Below are 13,916 nucleotides of genomic sequence, written 5' to 3' on the forward strand. Positions count from 1 at the left end.
ATATATATATATATATATATATACACATATATGTATATATATAAATACAAGGATTTACTTTTTGTAATGAGATAAAAAACCAAGGCTGTGTATAATATAGAACATTTATAAATAGTAGGTCTTACAACTGTTTCCAGAATATTTGTTATATCCCTTCATTGGAGACAGTGTGAGAGGATGGTTAAACACTAGTTAGTTTAGTTAAGATAGGAAATAGTGAGTGAATTTAGGGATATTGTATTTGTAAATCCATTGTTTAGGCAGAATGGTATATATATAAGATTCCAATACCATATGAGTAAAATCCAATTGTCCTTAAAATTGGTCATTGCCTTTGTAAATCCCTTATTAAGATTCCAATTCCCTATGAGTAAAATCCAGCAGTTTTTGGAATACAGAGTTTATACACAGTGTTATTGTATCAAGGGTTCTGTTTAAAGTGACCTAAATGCAGGGACCTGCTTTTAGGTCACATTAAACAGAACCCTTGATTCAATATCACTGTGTATAAACTCTGTATTACCATCCGAGTGTGATCGCTGCCAGAGCAACTGACTGGCTTCTGTGCCGGTGGCACGTAAAAATTACCATTCAAATGTGATCATTACCAGCGTCGCCTTACTGGCACTTGTGCCGGTGGCACGTGAAAAAACATTCGAGTGAGGTTGTTGCCAGTGCTACTGGACTGGCTCCTGTGTAGGTGGCATGTAAAAGTACCCACTACACTCTAGGAGTGGTTGGCATTAGGAAGGGTATCCAGCTGTAGACATTCTGCCAGATCAGATTGGAACCTGGTGCAGCCATCTGTTTTGCCAGTCCTCAGTCAAATCGTCCAACCATGCTAGCATGGAAAGCAGACATTAAACAATGATGATGATGATATATATATATATATATATACAATGGGCTTACCATTAATATATATATATATATATATATATATATATATATAATACAATGGGCTGTTAATGATTCCAACATGTTTATAAAACCTATGAAAGCATCAGAAATTGGCTGTGAAACAAACAAATATTTATATGTGCAAGTAAACAAAAATATGAACACATCTATATGTGTTTGTGCATATATATGTGTATATGCACATGTGAGATTGAATATGTGTGCAGCTTCCTGTTTGTGTTTATTTCTCAACATTCATAAGCAATGTTGATTCATTTATGCCTCTGTATCTTAGCAGTGCAACAGAATTAATTCAAATAGAGCAAGTTTCAGAATTAATTTAAATTACCAGGGCTGATTTCAGAAATGAAATTCCTTTAAGATAATGTCCCAGCCTGGTTGCAGTCCAATGACTGAAACCAATAAAAGAGTTATAAAATGTTATCTGTTGTTCTCCAGAGAACTGAGAGAAACAAAATCATCCTCAATGAGGTTTGAACTGCTAAATTGTGCATAGTAAACAAAATTGTTTATAGCATTTATCAATTCCAGCAATTTAATTACTGCTACATCAACTCAATAGCCAGCTTATTTACAAGTTTGTGAAATTACAGCTAAATGATGTAGAATGTAATAGGCAATTAGAAATAGGATTTTAATAGCCCTTAAGCCCTTCAGTGAACTTCATTGATTATTAAATGTTACAGTTTATAACACCTTAGAAAATATATTAAAATATGCTTAGGAAATGAGAGGTGAATCCGTACATGTTTAAAAAATATGTATTATAAATTATTTTAAATGAAAGTAATTTAAACAAAACTATATACAAATCATGAATGCATTAATGTAAAGAAAGAAAAAACAATATTCTTTGTGTTTCTAGATGAAATTTGTATCAATAAATTGTTAGATTAATGGGCAAATATTTCTGGGTTTATGTACAGAAGCATATGCAATGAACAGATTGGTTAATGTGAATATATGTGCAGTGCATCTCACTGTCTCTCTCTCTATCTCTCTCTCTCTGTCTCTCTGTTTCTCTCACACACAAAAATATATACATACACATATATAAGAATATACATATACATATATAAAAATATACATATACGTATATACTATATATACATATACATATACTATATAAAGCTATACAAACGTATATATATAATATATATATGCATACATATGTGTGCATATATATTATGAATGTATATATGTATATATAAATGTATTCATATAAATTTATGTTTGTATATTTATATGTATGAGTGTATATGTATATGTGTATATGTATGTATATAAATGTACAATATATATATTTATATTTGATATATATATATTTACATACATACATTCATACATTTACACATGCATAAGCACACACACATATATAAATAATATGCACAGGCACTTCTCTTTCTCTTTCTCTCACTTCATATATGTGTGCGTATGTAGCTATTACTCACTGGTTGTAATTGAATCTATCAAAACAACTTGATCAATCAATACATAGATAAAATATATTGTTTATAAAGATAAAAAGCGTTGATAAAAACATACAATATAATTGATATACGCAGATAAAATCTTGTATAAAGAAAGTATACAATGGTAAAATAAGAGATACACATAAATAAATTTTTAAAAAAATAATAATACATGTTAGATGTAAAGAAACGATTTATATAAGTCTGTAGAACTTTAAGTGGGTGTGAAAAAGTAAAACTAAAATTTTGAACAAATGCAGCTTCTTCAAATTTTTATATACTTTCTATGTGCTATTCAAAATTCAGATAAGAATTATTTTTATGATCACATTAAACTATCAGAATGAAATATATATATATATTTTATTATTTTTATTGTTGTATGATATTGTTTAACTCCTATTCAGTTGTGATAGGGCAGACCTGTGACCAAACATTGTCCTAGACATTGGAATTCTGTCTTTTTGTACATGCACCGATATCACAGGAAGAGTTATCTACTGACAAATATGTATTCATAGATGTGAACGATAAGGCACAGACATAACTATGTGGTTATGAAGTTTACTTCCTAACCACATGGTGCCTAGTGAGTGGACTTGGTAGATGAAAACTGAAAGAAGCTCAGTGTGTGTGTGTGTGTGTGTGTGTGTGTGTGTGTGTGTGTGTGTGTGTGTGTGTCTCCTTGTTTTGACATCATCTGATGGTTGTAAAGTTATTGTCACTGTCATACGAGTAGTATCATTCATTTACAATATTCTGTGAAAACATGTCTGGTTATAAGGAAATATTATTTGCTTGGAAACAGATGAGTGTTGGTGACAGGAAGAGCTACTATTGGTCAAACAATTGCTGAATAGTGAGGCTCTCTCAATTACTTACACTTGCAAGTTATTTTGTGTTTAAACATAAGATCAACATTTTCAGAGTGTGGAACAAACAAACAATTTCTTTAATGGTATATTTTGAGCATATGTTAACTGTATTACTTTCATATGAGGTCCGTTCAAAAAGTATCTAACTTTATTTTTTTCCTTCCAAAACTAATGCCTCATGAGCAAAGTCCTTTGTATGGGAAGAGACACCACCCTTCCTGTGCATGCAAGAAAATTTTCGCACAGATAGGCCGTGTCAGTTCCTGGCTAATGTGTGCTTGTCAGATTTTCGTTTTCACACCCGATGACAGAATGCATCAAGCAGAGACAATAAACCCACGTCTTATCACAAGGGATGATAGTCTTTGTGAAATCTGGGTTGTGGTTTGCACAGTCCAGCATGTTCTGAGTGATTTCCATGCAGAATTGCTTCTGCTGCTCTGCCAGCACTCTGGGGGTGAATTTCACCAACACTCTACACATGTACAAATTCTCCATTAAAATCGAATACACCGATCTTATGCTTATTCCTCCTTCGTGAGCAATTTTCTGAATTGTTAGATGATGGTCTTCCATAACTATCCACCAAACCTTCTCAATCAGCTCATTTTGGTTAGTGAATGACCTGCCTGAGCATGCCTAGCTCTCCATTGAGGTGTGGTCATGGAATATTTGCCAAAGACCTTCTGAATGGTTTGAACTAGAGTATCACCAAGCTTTTGGCAAAACATGATACCATATCTCTCTTGATGCATTCTATGAAAATGAAAACTCAATGAGCCCACACAACACGTCTGTACTCTAAGCATAACCAGAAAGTGATGCAGCATATCGGTGCAAAGGTTTTTTTGCACATGCACAAAAAGGGTGGCATCATCTCCCACCCAAAGGATTTTACCCACACAGCATTAATTTTGGTGGAAAAGAATAAAGTCAGATACTTTTTGAACACACCACATGCTTAGCAGTAAAAATAATTTATCTTACTAAACTTAGACAGTTATATTTTCTGAATTTAATTCTTAAAATAAAACATATAATGGCAACAAATATACAAGAGAATGTTGAATGGCAAAGCTTCATCTAATACTGCTGGAAAACATTTTGATATATAAAGTCAAATTTTGTAGCAGAGTCTATAAATTTGGTTGTGTTGATCCCTCTTCTGATAAATAAATTTTGCTGATAGAGGATGTATAGAAAGCAAAGTTAGATTTTAACTCTAGATAGAATTATTTTGGAGATACAATATTAATGGCTAAAATTAGCAATCAGTACTACTTGATAACTTTACCATTTTCACTTTACATACAGCAATTTATAATATATGAGTGGAACTCTGAGATTACATCATCTAACAGTATATCAGAGTAGCAGAGATTCAAACAACTAATCACAAACAAATTTTAGATTTTCTCTCAAATCACAAGACTCAGACTCAGCTTATTCACTGATACTTTTCTTTAACTTTCAAAAGCTGTTATTTAGAAGACAAAATATGCAGTAAGTCTTAGAAATAATCCACCTACATACATACATACATACATACATACATACATATATATGAGCATGTTTAGATATTTAGATATGCAACTATGTGCACGAGAATATGTACATAAAACATACAATTCTGCACATACATACAAGCATACATACAAAAATGCTGTTGTTGATGTTGAAATTCCAATGAAGGAGCCTTGGATCTAGGTTAGAAACTGGTTCTTTTTCTATTGGCAAGAAATCTTGAAATAAACTGAATAGTGATATACATACATACATACATACATACATACATACATACATACATCTGTACATACATATGTGTATTTATGCCTGTCTATATCTGTGTTTGCACCAGTTCAAAATCCTGTGGTTTTTAATTTTGTTCTTCATTGTGACCTGTAACTTAGTACAGGAATTTCCATTCCTTTTCAATCTGCTGCAGGTTGAATATTGCACTGAAAGTGTTATGGTCTACCATCAGCTTTCTGAAAATGCTATTACTGAAAAGAATCAGTAGTAAAATACTTTTGAAGTAGTGATGGAAGTTCATATTGCACTTTGTTGCCAAGAAACATATATGCATCTATATGGTGCATTGAAAAAACAATCAGGTTTTCTAAATTTTTTTCACAGACTTCAAAAACTTAATGTAAACCTGTGGACTAAACATGGTACACATGTGTACCCAAAGTGTAGTTGAAAATCTCTAGCATAGTGTTTTGACTGTGCTTTATAAAATAAGTACCAAACAAAATAAGTACTGAGGTTAATATGGTTAACCAAATTCTGTCAATGAGTAGAGCTTGTACTAGAATATTGGTTTCAAATTTTGGCACAGGAGCAGCAATTTTAGGGAAGGGGTAAGTCGATTACACTAACCCCAGTATTCAACTTGTACCTATTTTATTGACCCCAAAGGGATGAAAGGCAAAGTCAACCTCAACAGAACTTGGAATTCAGAACATAAGTATTGACAAAATGCCACTAAGCATTTTGTCTGATGTGCTAACGATTCCGCCAACTCACTGTCGTAGCATGTAGAAAAATAATGACAATGAATTGCTAAATGTTGATCTTAAAAAAAATCTGCACTTTATCAGGATCACATGAAGCTAACTAGTTATAAAATTTATGCTTGTTAGAGACTGTATTTTAATGACCATGTATATGGTACTCAACAAGGGAAGCACCTCTATAAATGCACAAATATATTAAACTGAATGCTTAATTTTTTTTTTTTTTCATCTTTCAGTCAGGAGGTAAGGAAGCGTCCATAACCTATTTATAGGGTCTTTTAGATAGGTAGGAGTGAGGGAGGGATGAAGGTATCCTCAAAGTAGAGATTGGTGTGAATGCTTCCTGTACAGTGGATTCCTCTAAAGGCAAATCAGTTGCCAGATGGTAATGCAAAAGTGGGTGATGAATTAAATCTACCATTGAAGTGAGCAACATCAGGATTTGAACTCAGAATGAGTTGGAACAAATACTGCAAGACATCCAATCTAATGTTCTTACACTTCTGTCAATCAATTGCCCCAGTTTGCTATATTTTTATTAATCTCAAAAATATAGAAGTCATAGATGACTTTGGCAGGATTTGAGTTCAGAGCATCATAGAAAGTGGGAATAAAAACCACATGGACCACAAAGCTGTCTGTAGCATTAGCAGGGCAGTCAAATTACTTCGTCCCAGTGTAGTAGCACACTGGTGCTGTGTTCCACCACTCTTTAAACGCTAACAGCAGAGAAAGACACATTACGACTTCCACTCAGAGTAATAGCATGCTTTTTAAAGGAATTTTATCCAGTCGCTGTCTAAATGTCGGAACATTAACATCTGGTCCCCTTTCGTCGCTGCTTTGCTTTATCCCATTCAGATGTAGATACTAATCTATCAACGAGCTTGTGGCTCGTCTAGCTCAACACGCTGTAGGATTTCTACCTCATCTCCCTACCACTTCAACTTATTGGATATTTTAGATTTGCTGCCAAGTACTGGAACTAACTACTTTGATGTGCATTAGGGATTAACTCATGCCTCCTACACCCTATTGTCTTGTATGCTTATCTTTGTTGTGCCAGCTACTTCATGTATGAGCAAGGAATAAATTATGTTTGTTAATCAAAAGCATTACCTTCTGATCTTTATCGTTACCTTTATGTAAAACATGCATCTATGTTTCAAACCTTACATGCACACATCTAAATATACTTCCTAAACTGGTAAAGCCCAACTCTTAATTTGCCTTTTGTTATCCTACACCAGACAACTCTGCCTAACCCTTTCCTAATCTATTACATGCTTTATTTATGGATCCAGCTTTCTTAACCTATAAATGTATTTGTAGTTTCTCTTACATTTTCACAATACTCTTTCACAAGTATCCAATGTAGATGAAATTAACTCCTCAAAATAGAATATCTGAGGTTGTTCATAACTGAGTGAACGATTAATTAACATACACTTCATTTTAAAAAAATGGGATCGATGCCAGCCAGAACTTAATTACTGATCTAACTAGACTTTTGGTAGCAAATTTACAGCAGATGGTGTCTTTTACTCATCATAGAAGCTGAATTTCTATTAACACTTATATGATCATTGTCTGACAGGTAATTAGTTATCACTCATAGAAATAGCAAACTTATTCATATATGTTCAGTGAGTTCTAACAAATACAAGAAAGAGAAAATTATACTTGAATACAATGATTTTGAAATTATAAATAATTTATTTTGTTCTTTTTCTTTTCTCATTTGAATTGCTCTGATCACATTCTAAATACAGATGAGAAATGCAGAAGTTGACTAATAACTTTATATTAATAAATAGTTAATATGTATGAGAAATAAAGTTGTCAATCAAATATTTTTGTGAAGAATGAAAACAATAAAAAAGTCTTTTTTTTTTCTAATGAAGGATCTTCATATTAATTTGCTTTACACAAACTCATGTTTTACATAAATACCCAATATTGCTACGAGCAATATTTTCCATTTGCAAAGTAATATTTTATTTACAATATGAAAAATCTAAAGAATAGATATCAATATGAAAAGGCAACTTTATTACTGATGCAAAATTCTCACTTAATATAAAACAAATTACAAAAAAATGAACGCAAATTAATTTATTCAAAAATCGCAAAATGTGAAAATATTCTAAAATATGAGAAAATGAATGTCTATACTCCAAATAATACAAAATCTACACAAATTAAAGAAAGATATCTGAAAATAATTAGAAAAACTTTCAGCACTTGATTACTGCTACAATTTTTATTTGCTCCCTGTATATGATGTGGCTTAGTTTAATATGTATCTTGTTTATATCTGTGTGTAACATCTTAATCTAAGATACAGAACTGAGTGCTAGACGTAAATATTTTACAAGCAGCTTAATTTCCTGGTGAGAGATTCAAGGAAATTGTTAGATCTCAGTTTCTCATAAATAGTTTAGTGAAATATTTCAGTTATTAGAAAAGAACTAAGGTTAAGAAAGAGAATTTTCTTTTGGGTTATTCACTTTAGAAGGTTAAATTCCAGTTTACATTTTTTGTTTATTCAGTTTGTTTTAAGTTGTTACTTTTCCAGAAATATCTCTTACTGATGCCATCATCATGATCTTCATCATCATCATAATCACCACCACCACCACTGCCATCAGCAATATGCAGCAGCCTCACCACAACCTCCACCATCCATCATCATCATCATCATCATTATCATCATTTAACATTCTGAGTTCAAATATCACAGAAATTGATTTTGCTTTTCATCTTTCTGAGGTTAATAAAATAAATACCTGTACATAAAATGAGGAAATAAGGAAAAGGTTGATGTAATCAGCAATATCTCCAGAAGGTGGGACTCCATCATTGTCCCAGTCCAAGGACAAAATCCAATAAAGTGACTGATGATGAATCTAAGTAAGGAAATTACTTAGATTCTGCTTACTTTATTTCAGATAGCCAAGGATATTTAAGAGAGGTGAGAGTTTCTTTTGACTCAGCACAAAGTTATTTGTAAGGAATTTAGATAAGACGAAATGAGAACCAGTGGTGCTCAATTCTTTCTCATGTTATTAGAGATGTAAATTTTAAAATGTTGCAACTACAAAATGAAACCTTGCTTTAATGTTCAAACTTTCTGATCTGTAGCATCCCTCAGGCTATGAATAAGATGAAGAAACCAATGACTGAAACCTTTCCTGATTGTTTGACCTATAACAAAAGGCATCTAAATCCTTCTTTAATCCTACTTTGCCACCTTCAAAGAAAGAACAGCAAATGTCGAACAATGTAGTCTTACATATCCTTAAAAAGACAATGTAATTATACATCTGCATGATCAGAGCCAACTTAACGTTAAACAAATATATTGCCATTATCATTTAACGTCTGTGTTCCATGTTGGTATGGGTTGGATGGTTTGACAGGATCTGAAGTGTCCAAGGACTGCATCAAGCTCCAATGTTTGTTTTTGCAGGATTTTTATGTCTGGCTTCCCTTCCTAATGCATTACAATGAGGACTGGACCCTTTTTCATGTGACCTGCACTATTGACATTGCCATGCAGTTTGCAGGACTATGAGTCTGGGGGGAGGTAGGGCATTCAGCTTCATGCTAGAGGTTGAGGAGGGATCTGTATGGTTGATCACATCAAAGTGCATTAGAGGGAAAATAATATTAAAATACTGCAAAAAGGAATAGATGAATAGCTTCCTTCTTGTTAGTGACTAGACTATTTATAAAGGAAAAGAAAGTATCAACAAGTTATTACATTCTACCATTGTGTGAAAATAAAAAAAATTTGCAAAAACACTAAGATCCTTTGAACTAAAATGCTTCAAACGATTTATATTTGTATAGCTGACTTATATCCAGGAACATCCCTGTGGTTAAGAAGACCAGAACACAACCACTTGGGTTTGGGAATGATTCCATTGCATAGCACCTTTGGCAACTGAAGCTTAAGCTATCCAATGTTTTGTAATTGGAATGTGGTAAGTGGGAATTGTTTGGAAGCTTGTTGCTATGACTGATAACTTAGCAGTTTGACAACTATTGAATGCTGAAGTAAGTACTAGAATTGATGAAACCCTCCAAGATGCTGCCCACGCATTGATAAAATCTGATAATTGACTGAAACAATTAATAGATTACAGAGCTGGACAGGTTAAAGGTTATAATCTAACACTACCGTGAAGAGAAAGATTTTATATTCTGCAGTAATCCTAAAATTTAAAAGTTGCATGGTGCAATATTTGGCACAAGATAAACAGTAAATAATTACATTTGTAGCAGAGAAGCCTTATAAGTACATATGGATGATTAAGAGAATCGACATTAAAATAACAGAGTAGAACATATGATTATTATTACAATCGGAGAGATAAGGAGAGAGTATAAAGTTTAAAAAAGCAAGTTAACCTTGTTAATCCTTCATTGTGTAGCATATCTATAATGCAAAGTGATAAGATGTTATTTTGCAGTTATATCTAGCAGAGGTAGTAAGCTGGCAGAATCATTAGCATATCAGGCAAAATGTCTAGTGGCATTTCATCCACTTAATGTTTTCTGAAGGTACAGGGCTCAGTTGTTAAAGTGTCAAGCTCACAATCATGAGGTAGTGAGTTCAATTCCTGGACCAGGCTGTGTGTTTATGTTCTTGAGCAAGACACTTTATTTCACATTGCTCCAGTTCACTCAGCTGAAGAAATGAGTAACAACGTTACTTTGCCTTTGCTTTGGATAACACCGGTGGCACGGAGAGGGAAGGCTGGTATTCAAGGGAGACTGCTGGTCTTCCATGAACAATCTTGTTGGAACTCGTGCTTCAGAGGGGAACTTTCTAAGTGCAATCCCATGGGCATTCATGACTGAAGAGCATCTTTACCCTTTTTTTTATCTAGCAGATTGAGCTATAATGTAAAGGTTCCCTTGATTAGAAAAACATGAAATTGCTGCCATTTAAGCCCCAAGTCAGCTCTGATTAAACATATATATGAGTAAAAGTGATTCAGCTATTATCATTGTGTTCTATTGTATATCTAGGACTATGTGCTTTTAATTATTTAAGATGATTGTGAGTAATTTGATGAGGATCATTTTGAGGAATTTTTGAAAGATGCAATATCCTGACAGCTACTAACTGTTGTGCTTAGTTCATTCCATGCTTCAACAATTTTGGGTATCAAAATTTTCCAAAAGTCATGGATTCTGAGCTAGTTTTTGATTTTATAGGAATGCCCATGGATACTGAGTCCAAAAAGGCGGGCATTTTTGCTATTGAAAATGTGGTAGATAATCTTGTGGATTTCTACAAAATCAGCTGCCAGAAATTGAAGTGTTACATGTTGATGTCCAGTGAATCAAGACATTCAAGATAAGGTGAGTGACCGATGGAGATATTTCTTTAGTTGTATTGTCTCTGAACAGCTTCCATAGATTGATATTCTAGACAAGAATGGGGATTTAGGTTGAAGATGCAAACTGTGTGACCATGCCACAACTTCATATATTGCTTTAAATAATTAGCTGGTGAACAGCTGACACTTTTCACCTTTTTGATGAATTTATTAATGAAGTTCACCTAATGAAAATCATTGTTGACAAGAATATGGTCGTGTTTACCAGCAGACATTCTAAGATTAGTGTTGTGAAGGGAGAAGGTAAATTCTGAGTAATTCCTCCCAAAATGAATGTATTTAGATGTGTCTACAGTCTGCTTGAGTTACCAGTCACTACTGCATTGCAGGTAAGTGTATAGGAACATAGTAACTTGTTTAAGTTGGAATCCGTTTTGTCATTATATACAACATGAAACAGGGGACTATGAAAATATCCTTGCAGGGCACTAGACGTAATTGCAAAGGTTGCTATTACCATGACTACCTTTTTTTGACCAAGAATGGAACATTTCAATCAATCATAAAGGTCAGCCCTCATGTCCGTTGTAGATAGATTTGTCATAAGTCATTTGTGTGACACAGAATTAAAAGCTTTGTCAAAGTCAAAATCGATAACATCCAACCATCAAAACGTCATCTGGGATTCAGATGATATCTTCAAGAAATTTGATTAGTTGGTCACAGGAGTTGGAGTTACAGATAAGCTGTAGATTAATCTCTTCTTCTGGTTTCCACCCTCAGATGCTGTTGTCCAGCTTTAAGTATCAACATCAAGTCACTTCATGTCATGTTTATCCACAAACTTGCACCTCAGCCAAGATCTACCCTAATTTCTCATATCCTATACAACCATTAAACTAAATGTAAAAACTCAAAATTATGAGGTATAAACTCAAATATTTCAAAATTTGCTCACTGGCTCTCTACCTTCTGCACTGTTTCCAGCTGCATTTTAAATATAAAACAGCCATGATTTTATTCAGTAATTTTCTGTGTGTGTGTTTTTCTGTGTGTGCCTGTATGTGTCTATGTGTATGTATGTATATGAAATGGAAAATGGAAAACATTTGGCGATTTCACATTTAGTTTGTTAAAGTAAGGTGAAAATTGCCATCATTATGCATATTAAATTATACATGTTTAATGAAGCAGTGGCTGAATAATTGATGAAGTCATCAGAGAACTAAGCAATGAGACATCTGGAGCAGAGAATGATGGAGTGAGAGAAAAAGAGAGCTTGTCAGATTGATTGATGCCTTTAAATGATGTATAGAGTTGGGGATGAAGTGGGACAAATAGAAACCTAGACTCATTGTAACTGAAATAGAGTGAAAGATATAGCAAGAGTGAAACAGGAGTTTAGTGAGTGAGTGAATTAACTAAATAATAAGAGAAATTTAGTGAGAAAAAGAGCTACAAACAGAGGAATAAGGAGATAGAGAGATAGATAGAGACAGACAGACAGATAGGTAGATAGGTAGGTAGGTAAGTAGGTTGGTAAGTAGGTAGGTAAGTAGGTAGGTAGAGAAGGAAGGAGGGAAGTAAATAGATAGACAAATAGAGAGACACATAGGTAGGTTGATAGATAGATAGGTAGGTAAGTAGGTAGGTAGGTAGGTAGGTAGGTTGGTCAGTTGGTAGACAGGCAGGTAGGTGGTAGGTAGGTAGGTTGATAAACAGACATACATACATACAGACAGACAGACAGACAGATAGATAGATAGATAGATAGATAGATAGATAGATAGATAGATAGATAGATAGACAGGCAAACAGACAGAGAGACAGGCAGACAGATAGATAGATGAAGAAATACATAGATAAATAGACACACAGACAGATAGATATGGTCATACATACAGCAGTATTTACCTGAGGTTCCTAACATTTTCAATGCCAAAGTTCCACTTTATTGAAATGAATCTTCCCATAGACTCCTGCTTTTGAAAAGTCTGTCTACTTCAATAAGCCAATTTCATTACTTAACAACGAACTAGTTTTCCCAGCTTCCTCACTCAGCTGAAAGACACATGTAACTAATAGTAATATGCAGCTAAAGAAGTATATATATTATGCTTCAGACTTTTGAATTTTCTAACACTAATCAGACACATGAAAACTTTTATGAACCATAAGGAGTTTGCAAACCCCAAGATAAGAACTGCTTTTATACAGACATTTCAACTACATAACGAAAGGAAAATAGCTGAGAGTGTGTTCTGCATACAAATACAATTACAATACGATTTCATATTATGCAATATTACAAGTCATGACACTTCAATCACCTGATATTATTGATGCAATTAATAAAAAAACTCACTTTGTTTGCAACCTAAAATGCAAGATTTCAGAATTGAGAATATATATATAGGCGCAGGTAAGCAGCTTGCTTACCAACCACATGGTTCCGGGTTCAGTCTCACTGCGTGGCACCTTAGGCAAGTATCTACTACTATCGCCTCGGGCCGACCAAAGCCTTGTTAGTGGATTTGGTAGATGGAAACTGAACGAAACCTGTCGTATATATGTATATATATATATATATATGTGTGTGTGTGTGTGTGTGAGTGTGTGTGTGTGTGTGTGAATGTGTCTGTGTTTGCCCCCCCCCCCAACATCGCTTCACAACCGATACTGGTGTGTTTACGTACCCATAACTTAGCAGTTCAGCAAAAAGAGACCGATAGAATAAGTACTAGGCTTACAAAGAATAAGTCCTGGAGTTGATTT

Source organism: Octopus bimaculoides, chromosome 3 (genome assembly GCF_001194135.2).
Source record: "Octopus bimaculoides isolate UCB-OBI-ISO-001 chromosome 3, ASM119413v2, whole genome shotgun sequence".
In the NCBI taxonomy this organism is placed as follows: domain Eukaryota; kingdom Metazoa; phylum Mollusca; class Cephalopoda; order Octopoda; family Octopodidae; genus Octopus; species Octopus bimaculoides.